The sequence below is a fragment of the Lytechinus pictus genome, chromosome 3 (genome assembly GCF_037042905.1).
Source record: "Lytechinus pictus isolate F3 Inbred chromosome 3, Lp3.0, whole genome shotgun sequence".
Taxonomy (NCBI): domain Eukaryota; kingdom Metazoa; phylum Echinodermata; class Echinoidea; order Temnopleuroida; family Toxopneustidae; genus Lytechinus; species Lytechinus pictus.
The window spans coordinates 30,916,108-30,931,301 of record NC_087247.1 but is presented as its reverse complement, the minus strand read 5'-3'; the positions used below and the strand labels follow the sequence as shown (position 1 = coordinate 30,931,301).

The following is a 15,194-nucleotide window of genomic DNA, read 5'->3' as shown; positions in this document are numbered from 1 at the left end:
CGAGCGCGTATAGCCCGAGCTACATTTATATTCTGCATTTTTTTTCTAATCATGAAGAGGATGCTATCTCCTTAAAATATCCATCTCCAGTACTCACTTCGCGCAAGCATTTTAGCTATTTAATATTTAAGTTAGATACGGATACTGTTTGTGATTATCAGGAGTAAAAAGTGTTTTAAATCTTAACCTTTCATATATTATTTCAGCTTACTTAATTCATTAATAATTTTAACTCGCGCTTCGCGCAAGTATTTTTCGATTTATTGGATACACGTCTTCTTCACGAATTCTTACACACAGTACTTAAACTTCCGCTTATAAGAAAACATTTCAGCTGGCAGTTCGCATGCGTAGCTTCTGATATACGAATCGTCATATTATAGATCTACAAATAGGTTTCTAAAATAAATCAGCGAAATCATCCCGTTCTCTGAACTTCAAAATTCAGAGGTGCCCTTGACTGTCACTGGACTTGGTGATTACGTAATGAGCACTGATGCGACACGGGCTCACAAAGGCGGGAAATCTGAATAACTCCCTCGGAATAATAGAAGTATACCACTACCACTGGGTGATACATGAATGGGCGATATTCAAAAACGTACAATAGAATGCCTTTCGGTTCAACATGCGTGTAAGAAATGTAGACGGAGAGTTCGAGAACGACAATTAATCTGTGTAGTCGGTGACTTCTTGATTGTAAACAAGGGAAGAAATTAAACTTGCGGATATCTAATTGGTGTTGTTAAAAACTCTTCCATTAAAAAGTATATTGATCAAACGTTTGACGAGTACAGTGCATTTTCGACATGGAAGATACAGCAACATAATGGACTATGAAATAGGTAAGAATAAGAAAGTCATTTAAATTTGTGCCTTTTTAACATTGATATCAGCTATACTATAGATCACAACCAGAGGAAATGGATTTCGGAGCGGTTGATTGACTGAAAAGTGAAATAACTTTGCTTTAATACTGTTTTCTTGTTTGTTTTTACTGTCAAAACTCAGAAGCATCATTTTCTAGAGCTTAAAAAACACCCAGTCTATGTATGTCGCTAACTGATGATTTATTGTAACAGTATAGGCCTATAAAGATCAATGCGAACTAAGTAGATTGGGTCACAGTTTATTTCATTGCTCGTAAGATCATCACCGCCAACATTGTTGTCCTCCATTGCATTAAAAAAAAATCTTATACCGAAAGGAATTGATAAAAAACACACACAAAAAAAAACAGATAGGAATTGGGGGTGGTCCAAGCTAATGGTGATGGTGATGATGATCTGGGTAATGATGATAATGATAACGATGATGATGATGATGATGGTGGCCCGATGGTGGTGGTGGTGGTAATTATGATGATGATGATGATGACCATCTTGTTATCCTCCATTGCATTTTAAAGATTTCTTATACCGAAAAGATTTTTTTTTTAAGAGAGAGATAGGAAATGGGGATGACCCAATCCAATGGTGACGTTGATGATGATCTGGGTAATGCTAACGATGGTGATGATGATGATAATGATGGTGATAAGGGTGATGGTGGTATAAAGATAATAATGATCATGGTGATGACGATGATGACCATCTTAGACCATCATTTCAATATAAAAAACAGGGAAAAATGTAACATGACTAAAACAACATAAATTCGAGAAAAATGTTCAGTTTAATTTTGTGGCCCTCGTTTATTGAATTACGTTTCAAGTGATATGAGAAACATTCACAGTCACAGAATACTTCACAAATTCACTATTGCTGCTGGAAGAATATAATTAATTAGAGATACTCCCTAAAAATAAGTTACCTATATTTTTTTATAATGTATTTCTGTATATAGATAGTGTGGTGATGATTATAATGATTATAATGATGAGAAGGATCTTGATTTTGATGTTTATGATGGCGAGGATGATTAAGGTGATGTCGGTGATGATGATGATGATGTTGGTGATGATGGTAATTTTGGTGATTGTGGTGTTGATGATGTTGTTGATGATGATGATGATAATGGTGATGATAATGTTGGTGATGAAGATGATAATGATGATGATGACCATCTTGTTGTCCTCCATTGGGCATTTTCACCACAGATGGACACAGAGGCAAAAAATCTAATTGATATTTATGTCAAATGCTTTATGTTTTTTAATGATACAAGACCTGAAGTTTCTGGGACAATTTTTTTCCGACTCTGGCAGCCATTTTTTATTTCAAAATGGCCGCCAAAGTATGGATACAAATTAGTGTTGAAAATGGTATATTGATACATATTTTGTTCTGACAGATAGTTAAAGAACAGGTTTGATCAGCATGTTTTCCCCTGTGATTTAGCTTGCTATTATGACACTTTATAAAATCCCATAGAAAGAATCACCAGTAATTCATTTACTGTATCTGATAAAAAAATATTGATGAAGTATGTGATATGGTATGTAATGTCAGTTACCAAAAACGTGAACTTTTTTTCTCATTTTCCAGAAAAGAGGATATATTATATGAAACTTGGTAGATTTCCTCCTTAGGTAACACCCCTCCCTTCTACACCAAAATTAAAGATAATCAATTAACAATCAAGCCATAGGGTATCATTAAATATGTGTAATGTCAGTTACCAAGTGGAAAATGTAATGTCAGTTAACGAGATGAAATGTCAGTTACCATGATAAAACGTTGGTTACCAATAGTGAAATGCAAATGTGGTCAATTTTATGGTGAAGAAATATTGTATACTTGTTATTTAAGTCTTTCACTTAATTAAATCACACCAGAAGGAGCTTGCTAATATTGACTTTTAAAAGGTAGGCCTATAGTTTACAAGGAATACTATATAAAATTATGAAGAAAGTTGCATTCCCATCGTGCAAAAAAAAATACTGTGAAATTGCATATGTACATGTACTTACCAAGTACCTAATTGTTTGTATAGGACAAAAAGTTGGTTTTTTTCGGGGGGAGGGGGTACTTTTCCCAACCTATTGCCTAAATCTGCAACATTTGATAAGCTTTTATGAATGGGGGTTTCCAGGGCCCCTTTTTTAGTTTCTAGGATTCTTTTGAGCATTGCCGGGCTAAAAGTAAATTCCTGGTTTTTATACCTGTTAGTAGGGTAGATGTGTGATACAATTTTTGTTTTTGGTTTAAAAGTATAGATGAAAAGTGAAATTTGACAGTTCTGATCAATGTTGCATGGATCTACTAAAACTGTGTCTTTTCTAATTTACAAATAGTTCAGTTTCAGTTTAGAAGCTGGAGTTTATTTTTTGTTGACAGATTAAAAAAGAAATTAGCAAAGAGAATGATTAAACAAATAATGAAGAAAATTGAAATCCGACAGATATGAACAGGCATTGCTTACACTGACCAGAATATAAATCAATAAAACTGCATGGCTGCATGAGATTCGGGGACGGGTAGCCTAGGGGAGGTGACCCTTATTCATTTGGCCTTTTTTTGAGGGGAGGGGGAGGTTGAAGAAGGGAAAGGTTTAAAAAGTCAATATAAAAGTGATATGTAAATGGGTGTATAGTCAGAAAAATCCATGTGTACAGTCAATGCAATATTAAATTACTATAGGAATACATGTAGCTGCTATGACCCCCCCCCCCCCGAGTATAAAGTAAAACATATATTTTTTTATCTTTTAATAATTTAAAATGTGAATTATTACATGTATGAAACTTTTATGATTTAAAAAAATCTTACATATAAGTACCAAGAAATTATGCCTTTGGAAATTATATAGCACTGGTAAGTGTTAATCTGTAATGTCAGTTACCGACAAACAATACTAAAATTTTCAAATCAAAGAAAAGGAAAATTTTAAGAAAAAGAAAAAGTTTTTTCATTGAAAAGTTCTTAGTCACTCAGGTATACTTCCGCTTCAAGCTCACTTTCATATGAAGCCCTGCACAGAAGATACAATGCAATGATTCCACACATTTGACTTCCATGTGTTATCTCTATGGGAAATTAAGTGTAACGTCAGTTACCGTAATGTCAGTTACCAGCATGGTCGTGGTAAAATTATCATAGCCCCCTTTTTGTGTAATGTCAGTTACACATTTTTGCTTGCTGATGTGTAACAAATGTGGTTACATTGAAAAACTTAGTATCAGAGTATACAACAAGGTTCACTTTATTAACTCTATCAAAAGCAAACTCCCATCATTTGTTGTTTTACAGATACATACAATGAAAGGTGTGTAAGATTGTGCCGTGTAATGTCAGTTACCGTGAAAATGCCCCATTGCATTTTAAAGATTTCCGAAAGGAATTATTTAAAAAGAGAGGTAGGAAATGGAGGCGACCCAATCTAATGGTGATGATGATGATGATGTGGGTAATGATAACGATGGTGATGATGATGATGAGGGTGATGGTGGTATAAAGATAATGATGTTGTTGTTGTTGATGGTATGATGATGATGATAATGATGATGATAATGATTACCATCTTAGACCATCATTTCAATACAAAAAAAAAACGGGGGAAGTGTAACATGACTAAAACAACATAAATTCGAGAAAAAAATTCAGATTAATTTTGTGGCCCTCGTTTATTGAAAATCGTTTCAAGTGATATGAGAAAAATTCACAGTCACAGAATACTTCACAAATTCACTATTGCTGCTGGAAGAATATAATTAATAAGAGATACTCCCTAAAATTGTTGATTGGTGATTGTGGTGTTGATAGTAATGGTGATGATGATGATGTTGATGATGGTGATGATGGTGATGATGATGATGATGTTGGTGTGGTGATGATAGTGATTTTGGTGATTGTGGTGCTGATAGTAATGGTGATGATGATGATGACCATCTTGTTGTCCTCCATTGCATTTTAAAGATTTCTTATACCGAAAGGCATTTTTAAAAAAGAGAGATAGGAAATGGAGGCGACCCAATCTAATGGTGATGGTGATGATGATGTGGGTAATGATAACGACGGTGATGATGATGATAAGGGTGATGGTGGTATAAAGATAATAATGATGTTGTTGTTGATGGTATGATGATGATGATAATGGTGGTGGTGATGATGATGATGATGATGATGATAATGATTACCATCTTAGACCATCATTTCAATAAAAAAACAGGGGAAGTGTAATATGACTAAAACAACATAACTTCGAGAAAAAAATTCAGATTAATTTTGTGGCCCTCGTTTATTGAAAATCGTTTCAAGTGATATGAGAAAAATTCACAGTCACAGAATACTTCACAAATTCACTATTGCTGCTGGAAGAATATAATTAATAAGAGATACTCCCTAAAAATAAAAATGTATTTTTGTGATGACGAGGATGATTAAGGTGATGTCGGTGATGATGATGATAATGGTGATGATGATGATGATGATGATGATGAAGATGTTGGTGATGATGATGATTTTGGTGATTGTGGTGTTGATGTTTGATGATGATGATGATGATAATGATATTGATGGTGATGATGATGAAGATGGCTTTGATTATGATGATAGTAATAATCATGATACATGTACTGCTGAATGAGGACGATGTAGCTTTATATCACACCCTTAATTGTTCTTGATAACATGACGTTAATCGGTTCGGAGCCATGGACTTCTTACACCTGTGACAGAACGTCCTTCTTCTTCTTTCGTTGATTATTTAGATTTACAATCAGTCATGGTATTGTTGCCATTGTATATATCTGACTTCGTCTCAATAACACTTAGCATAACACATTTATTTTTCATCCTTTTAAATTGAAGTATGAATAATTTATAAATGATATAAATCTTTATAGTCACTAATCTTTTTGCTAAATTGACATGATAAATTGCACCAAACCCGCAGATTATGAGATTGATGTACAAAGATTTTGGCATTTAAATGTTTCTGTCCCAATAATGAGGGGGGGGGGGAAGAATTCACCAAATCCAAATTTATCTTTCAGACACAGTCATAATTTACTTTTTGATAATCCTAATTGTCTGATGTTAACAGAGAATATGTTGAGTGAGCAAAACAAATTCTTTAAGCAGTTTTATTTAAAAATTAAATAATGTCGTTGTATAGCTTTAATATCAAATAAACAGAAAAAAGCTTTAACTTGAACTTGAATAATAATGTTCTTTTGCCCCATTAACCCACTATTTTCTATCTTTCTTGTTTAGATGATAATTGTCTTCAGCATATCAGAGCATGGAACCTATAGAAATGAACATTCCGAGATGAGAATCTCTACTTTCTCTGGTAAGGTTTGTCATGACTTTCCCATTCTCAACCAATATTTAGGCATTTTTGTGATTTTCTGGCAGTCCCTTTATTCAAATGTTTTATACATGACCTTATCTATGTCTCTGGCATGTAGAAACCTATACCTGTTTAATTTCCTGCAAAAGTTTGCCCAAATTTTCTTTCTGGTTTCGTCGAACTTTTTGGGCTTCTTTATCTTCCTTTTCTTAAATTCATTATTTCTATCAAACATGATTTTTCTTGATTCTTTGATGGCTTGAAATAGAAGTTTCTGTTTTTATTTCAGTTTATTTAGTAACTTCTTTGTTCCACCATTTGACATGATTTCGTCCTAAATCGGTTTTTTCGGGATCGCTTCATTATTTCTTTCAAATGTTTCGTGAATGAATAAAAAAATTGTTCTTGATATCATCCTGATATTGACTTAATTCATTACTAAAGATTTATTCAAACTTGCGGGCAAATTTGGGTTCGTTTGCATTTTTAAAAGACAACTATCGTAAGACGTCTTTATTACTATAATTTTTATGAATTTTCCTTTCTCTCCGAGTACTATTTGACTAGTAACTTGGAAATGATAACTGCAGAAGAATCTTCCATTACCTTACATGTGGCCTTACTAGCAATTTTTTTTTTCAGTTTTAGTTATTAGCACCCTCCCTCCCGAAAAAGATAAGTCCAAATGTCTTTCTATTACTTAGAATGATGGCGATACAGTTTGTAGGCCTGTGTTTTTTTCCTTCAAATTCTAGGAAAAATCTTTTTAAAAGGCCCGTATTACCTTCAAATGAAACATGAGGAATCCCCCAAAGAAAAGCTCTTACAAAGTTAATGTGACAAAGTTCGGTAAACAGGGGCCTTGAAACGATTTTGTAAGAGGGGTTGCTCGTTTGTTCAAGCACCCCCCCCCCCCAAAAAAAAGGGTTCCAAAATGAAGGTAAATTTAGGAAAGAAAGCACCCATATAGCATCACCGGTTAACAAGGGCCATGACAACCCCCCTAAAAACAACAACAATCAAATACTCTACATATCCATATCTGATGCATTGATCCCATATATGATTGGAGAGGGCACATTTCTCGAAAAAGATTACGAATATTTTTTCTATCCATCCTCAATCGAGGTACTTTATTGTCCATAAAAAGATCAAAATGTACACCTTTTAAAACACAAAAATTTACACCATATCGCACAATATTTTACAGCAAAAAATAATACGTTAAGTTATATACTTTAAATAATAACGCATCTTCTGCAAATCAGTTTCATTAAATCACTTCTGATTATACTTCAAACTTACATGTATGTAAAATCTTATTTCTGACATCAAATCTTTCAATACATAGTTCCATATAACACATGTTTCTTTTTATTATTGCATTCTTATATACAGTAAATTGAGCATAATTAAGGATGAAATTAATAAGTTTTGTTTTTCGGTTATAGTATCCCATAATATTCACTTTTTCATTAATGTCAATATCTAGATAAAAAATATTCCATTTTCCAAAATATCCTGACTTTCTTGCATGCCAATAAAAAAAAACGACATATAGCTGCCTGGCAGTTGCAAATATGACATAAATTATCATTCGAAATTCCCCATAAATTGTCTCTTCTGGGCAATATTCAGTGAAAAGAGTTTAAATTGTTCTATTATTTGTTTTTATTACATTGTTATTAATTTGCTGAAATTTCAATTTCAATACGTCACTCTAACTGAATTAATTTGATAAGTCTAAACGATCTTGCCAAAATGTAAACAAGCAGGTCCTTCGCTTTTTTATCCAAGAACAAACTATAATAGTGCTTGGCTGACATTTTATCTACATTGAGATAAAAAACAATCAAATACTCTTTATCCATGATATCTGATGCATTGATCCCTTGTATGGTTGAAGAGGGCACATTTCTCTAAAAGATTACATGGTTTTCTTCTTTTTTTGATATCGCGTTTTACACTATGTTTCTTTATATAAATCTCAACCGTTTTAATGACACTGGGGAGAAACAATAAACATATGAAATATGAATGAGGTAGGAAATGATTTATTAAGGGACAATTCGGCGGCAAAATAAGAGAAAGTGAAATTAGAGTTCTACCCCTTAATTCCCAAATTTTTGACAAAAATATATTTATATCTCTTAATGATCATTTCATTTTAGGCCTGTACGTCTAGATCATCCATGTCGACCAAGCCCTTGAAGCCAGTCGTGACTCCCTCGAGCCCATGATACACTGGAGGGAGAAAGTGATATTCGATGACGATGAAGACGACGACTTCGACGACCACCACGACTCAGCGGTCAGCGATGCATCCGCAGTGGATCGAGCAGGATGTGGATCACCGTGGGAGGTTATGCACTCATGGCGCGCAGGGCTTAGTTGGATAAAAATTCTATTGTGGTATTGTGGTAACATTGTCATTTACTGGTAGGGCTTGGAGGCTGGTGCTGAGACCCCCTCCTCCCCCCCCCCCAAAAAAAAAAAGAGAGATTTTTTTTCTTAAATTTGGCGATTGTATCGTCATTTTTTCAGTATAATCTTAATCGAGATTTTTATTAAGTGTTAGTCCGATTTTGACTATTTATGCATGTCAAATCTTTAAATGATCTGTATTTCTCAATTTTCGATTTTTTGTTCTCCAGAGAATTTTTCAAAATTGTGCACAATGTAAAAAGTTCGACGTCCCCTGTGTTTTCCTCATTATTGAGATCTGGATTTTGATTGGCTGCTGAGCCCTTTACCAAGGTAGCTGCCAATTAGCAAAGGTACAATATCATAGGTCAAATGGGGGTCAAATAGTAAATATTATTCAATGGGACCCTGAAACTTCATTGGCTCATCTTTTTTTTTTATAATCTTGTTCTCTTATAACCTGGTAAAACAGTGTTATTAGAAAAGGCAGCGCGATGTTAGTTATCATCAACACACAATAATGTTCCACTAATATTTTTGAAGGAAGTGATGTATATGAACTCATTCTTGCAGTGCTTATATTATGTTTCAAGGGAGGAAAACTCACGAATGGCCCTTTTTCTCTATTCATAGAAAATATGAGAATTCACTGGTATCCCCGTTAAGCAAAGAAATCCTTCCTACTTGCCTGGAACCCATATATTGCGCTCACGAAAAATGCTAATAAAAGCAAAATGCTTTTTTTACTGCCCAAAACTGTTCACGCTAATATACCAACTTAAAAGAGTTTGTTATGTTATAGGACCACTAAGTCAAACTTAACATTTCATAAGGAAAGACAACATCACATAATGTTGTATTTTCATATTTGCCATATTCTGTTTTATGTACAAAATATCTAGATCGGGATTTACTTTTTACCAACCCCAACCCCACTCCTCCAGCCTCCATACCCTATATTTGTATTGATATGTATGATTATACATGGCATTTTCTGTTTGTTTGTAAATCAGGGTCAAGCTCTGCTATGGCCTTTTATATAATTTTCAAAGCTTGTAATAATTTCATGCCTTTCAAGTGCCTTGTTACAGGAAGCATGGAAAACTGTGAATATTCGGAATTACATTTTTTTTTAGGAAAAGAAGTCACTTAAAAAAGCACAAATGAAAAAATAAAAAATAATAATAAAGATTAATTGATATGTATTGAAAGATCAATGTATAATTAGACATAATCATCCATATCACTTGTAATTTACTTTATAAAAATTATTATCGTGATGAAACACCGGAAGAATACGGATAACTTGACCATATATTGTGGAAGTTATGATGTAAATGTCTGGACTCATGATTAACAAAACTTTTCAAAAAGTTCTGCAACTCAAGTTTGAGGGATGATTTATATTTTGTTATTCAACTATCAATCATCTGAAACATGTTCAAAAGATGAAACCAATATCTCGAACCAGTTTTTCTTAACTCTTTACAATGACGGGGTTCAACGTTAATATTATTCCAAACACACTAAATCCATATGGCGCACGTCAGTGCATGTTAACAGTGTTCAAACAAAGAGTCCATCCTCCAAACAATGAGGAATTCACTTCAAAGACAACTAATTTTATTTTGATAATGCTGCATATTTACAGGGATTGCACATCCCATGATAACATGGGTGGAACATCATTGTATAGAGGAATAATAATACTTTCCAGTGATACCATATTCACCTAATGGAGCAATAAGAGATAACTCCCAACTTAATTGCAGAACTTTTTGCGGGACTTTTTGAGGGGTCTAGATAATCCAATATAGCCCAGCACACCCCCACTACATATAATCATTTGTATCGAAATATTGTTTAACGTTGATGTTTGACAACACTCTACAGGCCCTATTTACAAATGATGGGCATGATGAAAATGAAATTTCTGATATATATATATTCAGTATGTTCAGAAGAACAACAGAGGTGCTCAGCCGTCAATATCTGCATGTTATTATTTCTGCCGAATTAATTTGGCCTTGCAAACTTGTATGAAATCGTTATTTGACAAGAATATTTCTGATGGAAAGAACATAATGTCCCACAGTGTGTTCCACGGTGTGTTCACAGTGTGGAACAAAAATGTGAAATCTATGAACACTGTTAATTTTTTATCATTTTCGCATTCTCACAAAGTTCATGGTGTGAAACACTGTGCGACTCTGTTAAATTGAGCATCTTTAGAGTGTGAATGACATTTTCACATAGTCCATGATGTGACTTGAACACACTGTCAACACTATATTCTTTCCATTAGATATTGTATTAAATGATATCGTTTTCCCCGCTTTGTCTACTTCGTATTTATTATAACATTTTAATGTTTGCTCCACTTTCTTCTCTTCCTTATCTGACCCCGCCCCTTTAAATGTTGTCATCTTCTGTTAACACATCCTGCCAAAGGTTGCGTAAAGCATCCTCTCTTACCACACCCCTTTATTCTCTTCCTTATCTGACCCCGCCCCATTAAATGTTGTCATCTTCTGTTAACACATCCTGTCAAAGGTTGCGTAAAGCATCCTCTCTTACCACACCCCTTTCTTCTCTTCCTTATCTGACCCCGCCCCATTAAATGTTGTCATCTTCTGTTAACCCATCCTGCCAAAGGTTGCGTAAAGCATCCTCTCTTACCACACCCCTTTCTTCTCTTCCTTATCTGACCCCGCCCCATTAAATGTTGTCATCTTCTGTTAACCCATCCTGCCAAAGGTTGCGTAAAGCATCCTCTCTTACCACACCCCTTTCTTCTCTTCCTTATCTGACCCCGCCCCATTAAATGTTGTCATCTTCTGTTAACCCATCCTGCCAAAGGTTGCGTAAAGCATCCTCTCTTACCACACCCCTTTCTTCTATTTCTTATCCGACCCCGCCCATCAAATGTTTTCATCTTCTGTCAACCCACCTTGCCAAACGCTGCGTAAAGCACCCCGTTCCATTGCCTCACCCTATCTCATCTACCATCATTTCTCACAAACACGCATTTACACGCACCGACCCCTTCTTCACTTTAATACGTTCATCTGCATTTATTTTGCTCTCTCTATTATTCTTGGGGCAGGGGGATGTGGGAGGGGGGGGGGGGCTCCTGATATATTTTTTATTTCACGTCCTAGTCTTTTTACTCCAGGCTACAGTATAGAGAATTTTACTATTCCCTTATCAAAATAATGTGCATTACACTTCTCAAACACACTAGCTGTTCTTTTTTACGAAGTCGATGAGTAGGGGGGGGGGTGTCGCATTCATTATCTTTTTCATCCATTTGCCTTATTAGAATAATAAAAAAAAATGTTTTTATGATATTTAATAATTCAAAAAATTATGTGTATTAAACTTTCACAGATGCATTTTTTTCATTGGGGGGGGGGGGGGGGGGGCTTTACATTCGTTATTATTGGCATCCAAGTGCATTTCTATTTAGACCAACCTTTTTTATTCTAATCTACTGCCTTAACCATAATTAACATTTTCTTCCATTCTTTACCCATCTTCATTTTTGTACACACAATTTCCACTTATTTTCTTTCATGTTTTTTGCACCAATCTACACACTATAATACAATAAACTATCCTACCACTACCCCCGCCCCTCCCACTCGTTCTTATCTTGTGCGTCTCTCTCTCTCCCCTCTCAATATCTGGTTGTTCTTAACTACTCGTAATGTTAAATTTATCAATGATGGTGTTATCTTTCAATAAAGATGGGGTTTCCTTTTTTATGGGACGCACTGTAAATTTTTACATAGCTGGGAAACAGAGTGAACTTCATGAATGGAACAAACTTGACGTTATTACTCGAATTGAATAGATGCAAGAAACATTTGAACACTTCACGCTATTGGAGATTGCCAATTTAAGGTAATATTTATTTTGGTTTGTAAATGACGCAATATATAATTTATGCATGGCATCTCTATGCATTGTCAGTTATTATTCAAGAACATCAATTAATTGTATGACAACGTTTAACACATTGTCAGAAATATGAAAATCTATTCTACAAAATAATTATCATTCTGTGAAGTTCACTCTGGTAAAAAATTATGCGTGGAATTCTGCACCCCCCCCATTCAGATTCTTGACTTGGTAAAATGTTGCAAAGTGCATCATTGAGTTTTTCAAAATGTTTACTGTAATGATTTTTATTTATGATTATCGAAAAATGTTGGGGTTCACCAAGCATACTTTAATTTTGGTGGCTATTTAAATATTTCATCTTGAATTAGCAGGATAATGCAGTAATTGCTGGGGCCTGTTGCATAAAACTTTTGCCATAGAAAAACTCTGGCAAACAAAATTATGCCATTGAAAATTACACATTAAGAAACTCTGGCAAATAATTTGCCAGAGTTTTTTGTGGCAAAAGTTTTATGCAACGGGCCCCTGCAAAGGAATTTACCACAAGTTTCAATGCACTTTGCAACATTTTACCACGTCAAGAATCTGAATAGGAGATGGGGTGCGCAGAATGGCCAATTGAGCATTGCACATTAACAAAGACTTTATGATAATAAAATTTCATTAAAAAGCAATGTGATAATTGCAAATAATGTGCAATGTTCAAGGGTGGGGAGGGGAGGCAATGAGACTGGACCTGCTGCAACCCAAATAGTGACATAATCTTTGAAAGTACCTGTAATAGCTGCAATTTTCATGGCTTTACATTTCACCAATTTCACCTTTAATATTGTCGCTATCCTCAAAGAAAAAAAATGCAAAAAGCTAATCCAAATCATGACGGTATAGAAAATAAAAACGAAATCCTTTTAACACTGAATTAAGCTGGTCATTCCATGAAAACTCACTTAAGGCAAAAGTGGTAGTTTTATTATGAACTTCCTTTTAAAAACTTAGCAAAATTGTACAATAATTAATGTACCATCTACACATTGTAAAATAGCCTGATTAACTTCAGAGTGGGGGGTTTCAGAAACTGTCACTTTTGGCTTGCAAAAAGGGTTCCATGACATTTGCTCCTGCAACTGTGCTGCAAATCCACACATTAACCCCACTATAAACATACCTGCCAACCATGAGAAATTGAAACAAATTATTAAAAATTTCCTATTTAATACTAAACAAGTTCCACAGAAATAGGAACAAACAGGTTAAAGTGACAATTATTTACCCCCCAAAAAAAATATTCCTTGATTTTTTATACAAAGAGTTAACATTATGAACCAAACACCCCTTGCCATGTAGGTTAACAGAAATAAGTGGATTTGCAAATAGTGCAGGAGCAAATGTAAAAAAAGGGGGGGGGGGGATCATAAAGGATAAGAGAGGGGGACATAATAAGAGGGGGACATAATAAGAGGGAGGGGGCAGAAGATCATAATGGAGAGAAGGGCAGGACAAATGAGCATTACTGAAAAGCAACAATATATTTTAAAAGGAATTTATTAGGTATAAAAAAAATGAAAAAAAAAATGACCGGCAGCCAAGAAGATTCATTCAAGTACAGAGGTTTCCATAGCAACCGACCACTCCATTAAATGGTGCAAACCCTAATCCTCACAAAATGACCAGCAGCCTGATCTGAGGTGGGGTCTTTCTGCCAGAATCACACAATTAGTGACACCACTACCCAGAGTCTACTTTTCAAGTGTGCAGGGTGGGGCACTGGACACTGTCATGCATGATATACCCCATCTCTAATGTAGGTGCTTCATTTTCAAGTTTAATGATACTTTGTGCAGCCAAGTGTATGCAAGACAATGCATTGATTTTCCAAGCAATAGTGTCGGCGTAGCCAAGGGTAATTGCAGGGGCTGCGGAATGGTTTTGAAAGGGGGGAGGCTGACAATTCCAAAAATCATAATCAATTTTCAAGTTTTGTGGAAGGGGGGGAGGGGGTGACTGACCATGCAAAATATTACAATTGGATGGTAATTTTAATGTTTTTGTAAAGGGGGGGGGGGGTGGGTGCTAATGCCAATCACCTTTTGTTCGGCAGCCCCTGATTTCTATTGGGGAGCAACTTCCCCCACATTGTACATTTATCCACATTTTACCTCAAATTCTTTTCTATACCCCCCAAGCCACCTTATTTCTTTTTATCTGCACCCTAGCTCATTACCATCCCCTCCTCCCCTCTATTCTCCCTCTTCTCTCGACAGATTTACCCGTTAATCCGCTAATTGTGCTCTCCCCATACCTCTGTGTACTATCCATTCAGGGAAGCATTTTATGAAGATTTTAATCAGTAATTTTTACAGTCAGATGTTATAAGCTACTGCAAATCATTGCATCTGATTGGCTGACAAAACTCTTCATGAAATGCTCCCATTACCTGTCGATATTCTACCGTTTCACATCATTTCAACATTTATTATCCATGACTGATATTTGAATGTTCTAAGGAATTGATTATAACTTTTCTTTTTATTTATTATCTTTTTGGTGTTATTACTCATCATAGTCAAAACCTTTAACATTTTTATGAATTTTGTGTGTTTAATTCAGTATTTTTTTTTATTTATTAATTT

At 34.9% G+C, this 15,194-nt stretch overlaps 1 long non-coding RNA gene across 1 annotated transcript; it reads left to right on the top strand.

Annotated features, from left to right (window-relative positions):
* Positions 1–336: 336 nt before the first annotated feature.
* On the top strand, positions 337–12,425 carry LOC129256374 (uncharacterized). The gene is made up of 3 exons (XR_008583991.2): positions 337–845; positions 6,156–6,234; positions 8,406–12,425. It is a non-coding gene; the product is annotated as an uncharacterized LOC129256374 (long non-coding RNA).
* The last annotated feature ends 2,769 nt before the right edge of the window (positions 12,426–15,194 follow it).